A 12,908-nucleotide genomic window follows, 5' to 3' on the forward strand; every position below is an offset into this window, starting at 1 on the left:
AAGGTGGATTTCGATCGCATCAGAATTTTGAGCAGTTGCTTAAGAAGTTATGATATATTGCTAAGGAATAGATAAAAACAATTTTCCATGTGGATTGTAAGGATAAGTTTTTCCGCAAAGTTTTAAAATAAAAGAAAATCGTTTAATTTTATTTATTTGAAGTATCCTTACAATGGCATTTGTGGAAAATTGTTGCTTATATGATTCCACTGACATCAATATTGGAAAATGGATTTGATTCTTTCATTTGTGGTAGTGTCTAAATTTACCAAATCAGGAAATTTCCTCATCACCCAAGTTTCAATTAGACCGAAACTTGGAATCATGCAAGTTGAATAGTATGATGAATGAGAACTTTTAAGCATTGGAAAATCAAGACTAATTACTTGTTCACATGGATGTGTGAGTCAAGTGAAGGACTAAAGGGATCAAGTACACATTCTTGTGCACTGGTCATGTCCACCACAAAGCTCGTTAAGACTATTTGATTTACTAAAGTTTAGTAAATATGGTTATACTTACAAGTTTAAGTATAATTCTGAAACATTGGAAAAGTCTCAATGTATGGCAGAACGAATGGGAAGAATCAAATTAGGCAGAAAGATAAAAGTTTCTCAAATCTGAAAAGATGGGAGAGTACTTTAGTATCATGTTTGTGATCATCTTAATGATTTAGAAATCGTATCACAATTAGTCCTCTAAAGGTCATCTTAGTGCATTCTTATGACTAAGAAGAGGAGTCATGAATTATTGAAATGGTTAGATCAGGAAGATGAGTCATACTTCGTTCCAAAACAATTCTTAGAGTCATACTCCAAGATTGTAACTTGAGTGACATATCTTAAAGAAAGGTTTAAAACACTTGTCAAATATAAGAGTAAAAGTGTCCTACTCTTGTACATTTGAAATTGGTAAGTTGTGATGTTTTGGATAAAACAAAGACCAACTAAGGCCAATTGTGTGAAGTGTTTGTCTTGATAAAGAATCCGCACTATCTCTTGAATATTTGGCAAGATAGTCTTATATGTCAAGAGGATAGTGGGAGTCTTAAAGATCCTAAAAAGAATTTCAAGAACTAATCAAGAATAAAACCTGAGGTTCTTCACTAGCACACGACTTGAGGTTTATAACCTATCGTGTTGACATATTCTGTGCCCATTCCAGTTAAAGTTGGCTTTGCATAGGAGTTCTGAAAGTTCTCAATTAGTTGCATAACAAATTGGAAGCAATGGCAGGCCCTGTACTGCCAGGTGGCAAGAAGTTAAGATTGCATAAGTTCAGTCCATATGAGTTTGGATTTGTCATTATCCTTGTCTTGTAACTATGGTTTTGACGATTCACATGGATAAAAACACATACACCATAAAATCTAAGGGGCATAAGGTTTCTCTCCGATTCATGAAAATGATAGTGAGGAAACACTTCCACCAAGTAGATTTGAAGCAGATGGCAAAAGGTCTAAATAATTGAGACTATGATTACGACATCCCTTTTCATAGTTCTGAAATTTTTTAGACACACATGCATGCTATCTAAGGAAAGGTGTATGATTTTGATAAAGTTTTATCAAAGCATCTCGTATCAGAAATCTGAACTTTGGTAAGGAAGTCAATAAAGTATTGATTTCTAGAAGTCCAGCTGATTTCTGAGTACATGTCAAAGCTAGTGGGAGCATAAGTGTTATGCTAATAATCATCATGTTAGTGGGAGCATGATAATTATTGTTAGTGTTGCAAGTTAGCAATGTTAATTATAGAAAACAAAAGTTTCAATTCGTGAGGCTGCAGGGATTGAAAAAGTTGTTTTGCTATAATTAAGGGAGAGGATATACTTCATTTCAGTTCTAAAGGCTTAGATTGAGACCTTAATCATCTTTAGTCAAGAATATATATATGAATTTCATGTTGGATTGGTTCAACTTAAGGAAATTCTATATATTGCGTTCTCAAAATTCGATTATCATTACGGCATCCCTCTTCATAGTCAAATTTTGAAAACATGGCAAATAAAAATATTGTAGCAAAAGACTGGTCTAGAATCATGTCTTTATGTGAGACATCATGAATCGTGTACCATTTGCTTTGAGTACAGGATCGATTGCATGTGCTATAATATTTGTCATTTCTAAATTTTTCCAAATGCCCAGAGGCATTAAGAAGGGAAAAGGTCTAGAATTGGATATGACTAAAATGATTAAGCAATTATCGAGGACAATCTGAGGTTTACCAAAGATTGGTTGCTCAGGGACAGTTGGAAGTATAGTGCTAATTTTGGAAGGACCATATTGACATATTCTGAAAAGAGGCATCTCTTATTCAGAAGTGATAGTCAAAATGAGAATATGGAGTTGTCTCCATAGGTGGAAGTTATCTGTGTAAGATTAGAAAACTTAATGCAAGAAGCATGTCCAAAGCAATGTACTTTGAATATGAGACTTAGTTTCCATGGAGTTGATCTCCATTGGAATACCTTATAATGACTGTTGACAAGTCTTTGTGACTTTGTACATATTCATTAGAGGAGGGTCAGTGCATATAAGTTTAAAATCTAAACAGATTTCGATAAATGATAGGAATTTGAAATTCTCACATTTTTCGATAAAGATTTGGGAGTGTGAAATTAGAATCATTGAAATTATGTTCAATTGGTTTATTTCACAAAGTAAGGATCATAGACAAACATAGAGTGCATACTTGGTGTATGGCAAAGCTATTGTTTAAGAAAAACATAGTGTACATGCTTGGAGCATGGGACAAATAGTGTTTTTAATTCAAGTATAAAGTTGATAAAACCGAAATAATGAATAATGAGTAATCAGTATGGTGATAAATAAAAGTGTTTATTTATATTCATAGGGTTTGATACCATATTTGATTCATTTATTCTTGTGTTTCACTTTGCGTGTTTTGACTTCCAGAATAACTAAGTCGCTCTTCCTGAATGATTAAGTTATTCAAAGCATCCACAGTCGGTCATATGTTGGAAGTAGATATGAATCAAAACTGTCATGGGTTGGTTTGTAGAGGTCCAAGTTGGTGGACAAAGTGGTGCTACAACACTCATGAGTGCTCATAACTTCTGAGTATTGGATTCAACCAACGCTCATTTGAATCACTTCATGGATTTTATCACGAGTGATCATGAGATGATAATATCTTATATTCTTCAAACCTAGAGATATGAGTTGTTACTATGAGTTGGTTATACATTGATTGCACGAAAACGCATTTGGTAACTCGATGTTATAAAACGTGCCTTTGTGTATGATTCAACAAGTAGTAGAACAAGCCATATGAGTCGAAGTTTATCCATTCCTTTTACCTTCGGGATAAAAGCGATATCTGTGGGCCCCTCGATGATTTAGCGATGACACATGTGAGTGCTTGGCCAAGCCAGTACTGATTTGATTTGTTCAATCAGTCAGTCATCATCAATCGAAAATCGGGAAACAACAAATGGACAGAGAGAATGATTATAATCCATGTCTCAGTCCATATGATATCTAGAATGGAGGAATATATGATCCCTTATCTAATGGACAAGTCATTGACAGAGGTCAGAGTTCATTGACAAGATCAGAGTTCGACAGCGGCTTTAAGAGCTACGATTGCCAGTTGGTTTTTGAAGTCATACTCAATAATAGTTTTAGACTTATCCAAGTGGGAGACTGTTGGATTAATGTCTAAGTCCATAACTATATTTGGTATATACTTGACCCGACCCGGCATGGTCCATTTGGGTTGCACTTCACCGACACAATTTATATGGATAGTCTTTTGAGAATAGTATATTTATGATTTATATTAATATATTATAAGTTCTAATATATTAATATATAATCATATTATTTAATTAGTATTGATCAAGAATTAATTTATAATTAATTAAGTGATCAAAAGGAACTAATTAAATATGGACTCTTAGATATATATATATATATATATATATATATATATATATATATATATATATATATATATATATATATATATATATATATATATATGTGTGTGTGTGTGTGTGTGTAGTGGGCCAAGTTCATTTAGGTTGGGCTAAGTCTTCATGGATAGTCCATGGAGCTTTAACCCATGGATCCTAGGAAATGAAAGGTCATGGGTATTAGGGTTTAACCCTAATCCTCCACACTATATAAAGGGTCTTATGGTTCATGAAATTGTGCTAGTCGCTAGTGTGGATACACTAAAGAGGGCAATAACCGATTTCATACTGTGAGCCAAGTATCCATATTCTCTAAAGGCTTTCCAAGGTGTTTTTGGTGATTTGTGATTCCACTTGAGTCTTCCACACTATTGGGGCTAAGCTCTTAAAGCTTGAAGACATCAAGCTACATCAAAAGGTATGTCATCTAACTAGAACTTTGTAGTATAGGTGCTTCATAATATGCTAGTTAGGTTGAAACCTTGGAATATTTAATATTTGCATGTATAATAGAGAAAACATAGATCCAAGGTTTATAGGGTTGCATGTACACCATAGGAGTGTTAGAATGCTCAAAACCTAACATTACCTTCCAGTAGAAGTGGGTCTACGGCCACAATGTCGGCCCACTAGTAGGAGTTGTATGTCAGATAACTGTATTTGTGATAGTTATCTAGGTTTGCCACTATCTGTTATGTTTTATGTGCTAGCCTGGTATGATGTCATGTGATAGTGGTAGTAGGGGGAATAGTCCCCGTATCAGGTCGAAAGGACCTAAGGGGTAGGTCGGGCACCCGGTATGCCTTACAATATGTTTATGATATGTTGTTACGTGGTAGTAGTAGGGGGTGAAATAGTCCATGTAACCGGTTGAGATACACCGGCGAGTAGGTCGGGCACCCAGATATGCCTGACATGGGGTAGGTTAGGCACCCCGGTATGCTTAGCAGGGGTAGGTTGAGCACCCCGGTATGCTCAGCAGGGTAGGTCGGGCATCCAAATATGTCTGGAAATGTGTTTATAGTTTGGTATGTGGTATGATGGGGGAACTCACTAACCTTTGTGCTTATGGTTTACAGTTTTTGTTTCAGGTCCTTCTTCTTCGAGGGGAAAGGAGCTCACTCGGTAGCAGCGCATCACACCTTATTTTCCGCACCATGATGTTCTTGGGATTGTACTCTGACATAATTATTTCATGACATTGTTTTATGATGATATGATTTGACTATTGATACTCTGGTTTTGATATGAATTGATACTATGGTTGTTTTCAGTAAACTGTTTTATAAACTACTTAATTAAAAACAAAATTTTTGGTCTTGAAATTTGGGATGTAACAAATCATATCCACTTACTTGCAGCAGATCATAATTCATAAATTCTTTGACTAAAAGGAATGTAGTTTGACCATGTTCAAATCACTAAGGAGTTTCAGTTCCAACAAAAGTATTTATGGAACATTGTCTATCACCTCTATCAATCATCCAAGCTACCTGAGACATGCTCCTTTTTGGAGTCACAGCTGAAAGAAGAGAGCATTGTCTGAACAATAGCCAAATATGCAAATAAAAACAATCGAAATTGAAGCAAAAAAGTTGAAAAAACATGATGAAGTACTTATTTAACTGTTTTGTTAATAGAATGAATGAAATGATACAAAAAGAAAATGAATTTAAGAGTGTGGTTTTGGAGAAGAAATATGGTCAAGTTCAAGAAATAAGGTTGCACCTGCAAATGTAATAATATTTGGGCTTCTTCTTATTGAGTTTTCTATTTTGATTTACTGCTCATCATCAACTTTGGGGGATACAAGTAGAAATGCATTATGATCCACAAGTAAAATACCACAAATATTTTTGGTGTTTCTTTTGAGGTACAAGTAACAAGTTTGCTTGCATTTTATACCTCAAAGGAAACCCAATAAGAAAAAACCAAAATATTTTTAATTATATATATATATATATATATATATATATATATATATATATATATATATATATATATATATATATATATAATAGTTCTTTTTATCATGTGTGTATTTGAAAGTATAAATAATTAAATTATTAGTGATTTGATTTTGTATTTTGTAGGAGATCCACCATGGTTGTGTAGGTAGGTTGTAGAGAGAGTTAGTATGCAACAGAGGTAACTTGTAAATAATATTTGACTAATAATCATTTACTATTTACTACAATATCCATTATTTATGTAAAAAATAACAACAAACTAAACTACCATTAATATATAAAAAAACTTATGCGTTGTTATGAAACTAGGTTTTGAATCTGGTGAACGACATTCTCCTTCAACTATTGATGCGTGGTCAAACATTGGGAATTACTCATTGGTAAAAGCATCAACGAAACTTTGTTCATGTTTCAATAGAAATCTTGTTGCATTTTGGATGGAGGTGGTTTGCGATACCAATGCTTGTCGAGTTGGAAGGGTTGGTATATATAATCTTGGATACTGGGGGATGGTAACAATTACATTTAATGCAAGAAAGAGCAAGGTACTTTCATTTCTTTGTTTGTTATAGCATTCTACTTTTTAAATCAGTGTACTTTCAAAAAAAAGTTCTTATTAGGGTTAGGACATTGTACTTTGAAAAGGTTACCTATTTATAGTATTAAATGTTGCTTTGTATTTCATTGGCATTTCTATAATTGAGGGAAATTTATTTTAAAAGTATAATCTTATAATAAAAATAAAAGAAAGTGGGATGCTAATGATATGCTAAACAAATAAACAAAATTACGAGACATTGCTATTTTTACATTTACTCAAAAATTTCAACTACAATTTTATTGTTGCATGGTAAAATGGATAAAGTAAAACATTCAATTATATTTTGCAAATAAGGTCCAAATTTTTCCCATACACACTTAAATTTTAAGCTACCATGTGACTACCAATATTGTTCAAGAAAATTTTCTCTTGTAATTACTATTCTAGGGGGCTGGAGGGTTTTTTTTTGGTTTTTTTGTTTTTTTTTAAATTATTGTCATAAGTGGAGTGTAGAAACTGGCTATTGTAAACATCATTATTCAAGAATACAAAAGTGTTATTAAATATTTTTATTATGATTCTTCAAGAGCCAATGATGTTTGAAATTGGAAAAAGATGGAAGACGCATGTAATGTCCCAATTTTCAACCTAAATTTTTCATTTTTGTTTACTCAAATATATTAGTGTATAATTACATTATGTGGAAACATGTTGCGAATGTGTGTGTGTACAATTGAACCTTGTGCTTCTCACGAATCAATGAAGCAACTGAAAAACATTTATAATCAACTGGGTAAGCATAAAGCTTAGTGAGTTCCCCAAAATACCATATACCACAATACATATACATATATACAAACAATGGTTCACGACCTTTCACCGATCTACCAATTGGCTCACGACCTTTTGCCAATCCAATGATAATATGTGTATCTAGATATACGACCTACTTTCCATTTCGTCATCAACACTCGAGTCTATAGGCTCCCAGCCTATCATCGTTCCGTCGTCAACACCTACTCTAACCGTAATGAATAACAGTTGCACACATAGAGGCTACACATTCAGATCTATTCATACAGGCACCTTAGAGACTATACTCTTTACTCTACTAACATTAGGCATATAGAGACTAACCTAATAACTCTTATATCCTAACATACATGAGTATATACTGTAATATATAGTATAGTGAGATAACTCACCTGGAAAATTACTCAAACGATTGACTGCTATTAGGGTGATCCTATTGGCGATCCAACTGGAGGGTAATGCGCCTAACAAGTCTTAACCTATAATACTATAACTTAATAATCTCTATGACAATCTGGTAATGAAAGCAAGATCTTTCACTAATCCCAATGAATACCGAGAGCATCAAATAAGGATCAGCCAGGCAAAATAATTGGGAGGCAGGACCATTTCGGTATATAGCCTTTATGTAACACCCCATTTTCGCCTTATAGTATAAACGAACAGTTACTTAAATAGACGTTTTTGATAGAATACTATTAAGGAAAAATAGCCTTGATAAAAGTTGTAGTAATCGAAAAAGTGAACGCGTGCATATAAAAAACGCCTAAATCTGACTTCGTAGGAGGAAGTTTTAATTTTTAGAAGTTTTAGCACAACAACGTGCGACACAGAAACCGAAATTAAGATTGGTTGATTTTTAGGAAAAACTATCTAAACGAGAGTTGAAGATATCGTTAATACCTATCCGTCGATATAAAGATAGTCGAGGGAGATTATCGTATGAGAGAATTATGCTTTTTATACGGACTTTAACAGTCTATGCCTATATAAATATAATTTCAAAAATAAATTGAGAATTAGCCGACGGAGTATAAACGAAAGTTATAGATCTCGTCGATAGCTATGCATGGATATAACGAACGTCGAAAATGGAGCTCGTATGAAGAAGATACCAATTTTTGAAGAATATTAAGTTTTCGCATGCACGACGCGCTAAGACAGCCTGGCGCAGCCCACCCACGTTTTTGCCACGTGTCAACATACGAGAAGATCCACATCACCAGCCCCAAAATGAAGCACGAAAGACCTCTATAGTGTGCGGTGCGCCTCCCTACTATAAATAGAAGTTCTCCGGTTTTCACTATTTCCTCACACCCTCCTCACTCCAAACTCTCTGGTAACCTAGCACCCCTTGAGTCTGATCTTTCTGCGATTTTGGATTACTTTAGAGAAGCTCTAGATTATCTAGGAGCCTACAATAAGGAGCTTTCGGGTCAAAGTTCTGCCTGGGTAAATTACCAGTTTTTGCTAGAAATTTTTGTATGTTAGGTTGCACTTAGTAGGCTTAAGTGTAACTTATATTTATATTCATATTCGTTGTTATGAGTGTATAAATAAGATTTATATGGAATTCTAGTTATAATAATGATTGATCTACTTATAGGAGAGCTGTCTAGAATGGTCATGTTGGCTTGGTTGTTGGATTTCAGATAGGCAATATGTTGAACTGGTCATGCGTCCCAACTGTCCTGCCTGACTGATCCTTATTTTATAGAACTCTCACTGTTCATTGGGATTAATGAAAGATCTAGCTTTCATTACCTGATTTTCATAAAGATTAATAAGTAATAGTATTATAGGTTAATACTCATTAAGCGCATTGCCCACCAGTTTGATCGCTAATGGAATCGCCCAGATAACTATCAATCTTCTGAATAACTATCCAAGTGAGTTACCTCACTATATTGTGTGTTACAATACATATTCATGTGTGTTAGGTTATAAGATCTAGTAGTGTAGGATTGATAAGTATAGTCTCTAGGTGGCTAATGTTAGTGTACTCAAAGCTAGCAGAGTAGAAAGTATAGCCTTTATGTGCAAGTATTAGTAGAGCCTAAAAATGTAGTCACTATATGTGTAATATGGTTATGTATGTTGGGCGGGCCTGTTATGTTTATTGGGCGGGCCTGTTATATTTATTGGGTGGGGCCCATTATGTAGTTTGGGCGGGGCCCGTTTATATGCTCATTGGGTAGGGCTCATTTATATGCTTATTGACGGGGCCCAATGTATGTATTGTAGTATATGGTATTTTGGGAAACTCACTAAGTTTCGTGCTTACCTAGTTGATTATAAATGCTTTCAGGTACTTCATTGAATCGTGATAAGGGCAAGGTTTGACTGTACAGATGAGCATTCGCAACATGTTTCCGCATAATGTAATTATACTCTGATATATTTGAATAAATGAAAATGAAAAATTTTGGTTGAAAATGGGGACGTTACAAGTTGGTATCAGAGCCATGGTTTAAGAGAATTGGATGAACACCCGTGTGATTCCACACTCAAACCAAGGATCTGAATATCTTAACAAATCTATTTAAGAAAAATAAGTTTATTAAAAAGAAAAGAATGTGATGCGTACATTCAACCAAATTTCAGAAAGGAAAATGATTCCCAAAATATCCATATTTATGATTACTGATATGTGAAATCTTAGAAATGCATGCTAGTATGTAGGCTAGGGATCTTTTCAGAAATTGCTAAATAAAATTGTCTGATAATTAAGATGCCTTATAGCTTAGAGATTTGCTTGTTAATTGTTGCTTAGAACCTATATTAATATTAATTAGTTATTTGACAAATACGTTAGGTTGCATGCTCCCAAAATTAAATAGTTTTAGATTTCTTGATTTGGCGCTATTGTGCAGCTCTCGTTTGAGTCTAACCGTCATAGTGTCGGATCTTTCAGTCGACAGACTATTTGATTTTAGAGGCATGCAATTGTATTCATCTGATAATTAGTTAATGTAGGTAGAAGTTCTTCCTCGACTAATAGTAGGGTGAAGTGGAAAGGAATCTTAGAAAAAGTGTCAATCAAGTTTAATATATGCTTGATAGGGCATATATTCATAGATAGACCATCAGTAAAAATGCAAAGCCCTAGTGAGGTTTAGGAAAACCTATTGTATGTGCTCATGGGACACATATGTATGTATGTTCAACGATCATCATGTGTATTATTAGAAGTGGCTTGGAAACTGTGAGACAGTTCTTGGGACAAGTATGAGTAGGTGTGAAAGGTAGTAGATGCCTATACTGCCCAAAGCACATGACTCACACTTGGATCAGGAAGAGTCAAAAAGTTGCTAAGGCACTGGTAGTTAGGTAGATAGTCTGGCTAGCACTATAAACTCATTTTACATTATTTCTGTCGTTACCTGTTTTATGGTGTTGTATAGGAGAGTGACTCTAAGTTTGGGCCCAAGTGGCCATAAAAGACTTAGTACGAATAAAGTAGAATTGCATAAGTGAGTTGGTTCTGAGAACCTCTCCTTATGTAGTACCGACTTTAGAATGAAGAAGGACAATCGGAACGCGACAAGGTGATTGTCCCATAAAAACGAGATGGATTGAGTGAATTTAGCAACCGTCGTTGTTGCTAATAGTTCGACTACGTTACAAATACCCCTTATAACATTTAGTTGCACGTATGCATTAGTGCGTTCTTATACAACGTTGTGCTTGTCATGACCTTATCTTGTTCTAGTCAGGCTATGCAAGGAGATCATTTCCGTAGACACGAGCAGTAGTACGATGATGGGTATGTTGAATGTCATTGAATATGACAACCATGAGTTTCTTCAAAGTCAAAAGGAGCTACAAGTTACATAGGAAAACCCAGCTTAGACTTCGGCTAGTTACGAGAAACAACAGATGATGGGTCAAACCCAAGGGGGGCGACCGACCCTTAAGGAGAAAGTGCGAAAGGTAGTCTGACTTTTGATTTCGACGTCAAGGTCCATGAGAGTTGCAGCACGAGTAGGCGGAGGCTGTTAATTTCGATTTTGTTATGAAAAGTAATAGAAGAAAGAAGTATTATATCAGATTACCCATGGGTTATGAGTTTATTCGAAAGGTTGGTCTTTCATCCCAATACGTCTTATAGGATTTAGGAATTGGCAAAATTCCCAGGTGCGGCTCACATAGCCAAGATAACTATTTAGGTTCGTAGCTTCACGGATGAAGGATATATCCTCGTAGTAGAGGATCAGTTATATAAGAAATTCATTTAGTCGCACAGATTGCCATAAAAAACGTCAAGTACTCAAGATATATACCGGACTTAGAGATTTGATTCAAACCATAGTAAGGATTTAGATAACTGTGCCAAGGGATTATAGCAGTAGGATCAAAGTCAAAGAAGAGAGTGTTTTTGTAAGTACGATTAGAGACACACAGGAGGAGACCATTCGAAAAGGACTATGCCCATTAAGCATATGGTAATACATTAGTGTTACTTTAGGCATCAGGGTAGACTACATGTTTGGTTTAGTTATTCCTTTTAGGGGTAAGCGCAAAAGTTAATATAAAAATAGGACCGATTTTTAGGTCGACATAGGAAGACAATTAGAATTTATCATCCGTACAATGTAGACTAAGGACCTTGGATCAGTTATAGTCTCAAAAGTTTAAATAGCAAAGATCTACTATGATAAGTAGATATCAAAGAAGGATGAAGATTGAGTTCCTTTAGGGCAATCGGATAATGGTTGTGAGTGATTAAGACCACTAAAGGATCGATCGTGAGTCTTCAGGCCCGATGAAGATGATGACGAGAGCGGCCTAGTATTGTAATCCTAGTAGTTGGATAGTATCACAGTGTCTAGTGAGCAGGCATAAGAACGAATTACGCAAACAATAATTGTACCTTGACATAGGAAAAGTAGTTAGATCCTTGCGAGAAGGTTATTGGTGATCTAGTGTTCATTATAATCTAGTAGGTTGGAAGATATGAAAGTGTTGGGATACATATTTGTATTAATTTGATGAAGCAAAATATATGCATTATAGTTATAGTTTATCTGCTCATTGTAGACAGACAGTCTTGTCTAAGTAAGTGTAAATAATATATGTTAGACAAGCTAATCTGTCAAAGTTTGTTTATATAGTTAATATGAAGAAATGCTAATGGAAGTTAATATGTTGAATAATGAAGATCATCCCCTGATGAGCCAAATACCCTGAAGACTCTATCAACACCAAAGGCAGAAAGACACCATTCACTAAAGACTGATTAGTGTGTCCATATGTTGAAGGTATTACACTGATGACACATTGATCATGTGATACACTGATGACACACGTTGATGGTTATACAATGTTGAAGTTGAAGCTACTCTAGCTGAAGCTGAAGCTGATCAGCATGACTCCCTGATGCTGATGCCCCTGATCAATATATGATGTGTTGTTTCTGATATCCGAATTTGGAGTAGATCATAATTACTTGGTGAAGAAGTATTCTGAATATCTGATGTGATCCATTCCTTAAAACACCAGATCTGTATTTATCATTGAAGAATCAATCCCATCAAATCAGGGATTTGATATATTTAGATGATCTAGTGTATCTGCAGAATTAACTATCTCCTAGGTTTAGATTAGTATTTATACTAGCCTCTCTTATTAGTTAAGAGATGATG

This window comes from Lactuca virosa, chromosome 4 (assembly GCF_052849685.1).
Source record: "Lactuca virosa cultivar CGN04683 chromosome 4, Lactuca_virosa_CGN04683_v6, whole genome shotgun sequence".
NCBI classification, from domain to species: Eukaryota; Viridiplantae; Streptophyta; class Magnoliopsida; order Asterales; family Asteraceae; genus Lactuca; species Lactuca virosa.